This window comes from Sinocyclocheilus rhinocerous, unplaced genomic scaffold (genome assembly GCF_001515625.1).
Source record: "Sinocyclocheilus rhinocerous isolate Xijiao unplaced genomic scaffold, SAMN03320098_v1.1 scaffold863, whole genome shotgun sequence".
NCBI classification, from domain to species: Eukaryota; Metazoa; Chordata; class Actinopteri; order Cypriniformes; family Cyprinidae; genus Sinocyclocheilus; species Sinocyclocheilus rhinocerous.
In genome coordinates, this window is record NW_015642513.1 from 47,782 (window position 1) to 48,177 (window position 396).

The window sequence follows — 396 nt, forward strand, 5'->3', positions numbered from 1 at the left end:
ATTCACTCTCCCCACCTACAATCCCTGCCGGTACGAGACTCAAACCCTATGGGTTTTACGAGTCCGACTCTCTAACCATTAGGCCACGACTTCCCCCACCGTATATATAAGGTTGTATAATAAACCTGGCATTGTGTTATGACTGACTTTTGACTAAATTGTTCTTCTTTTGTAAGTCGTTTTAGAAAAAAGCTTCTTCTAAATTAATATGTAACCTAAATTTAATAATAATATTAATATTAAAACAATAATAGTAATTATTATTATTATAATTTATAGGCTAAATAAATGAGTGCCCTTAAAGGGTTAGTTCACCAAAAAATGAAAATTAGGCTGCGTTTTACTCACTCCCGAGGCATCCTAGGTGTATATGACTTTCTTCTTTCAGACGAATCA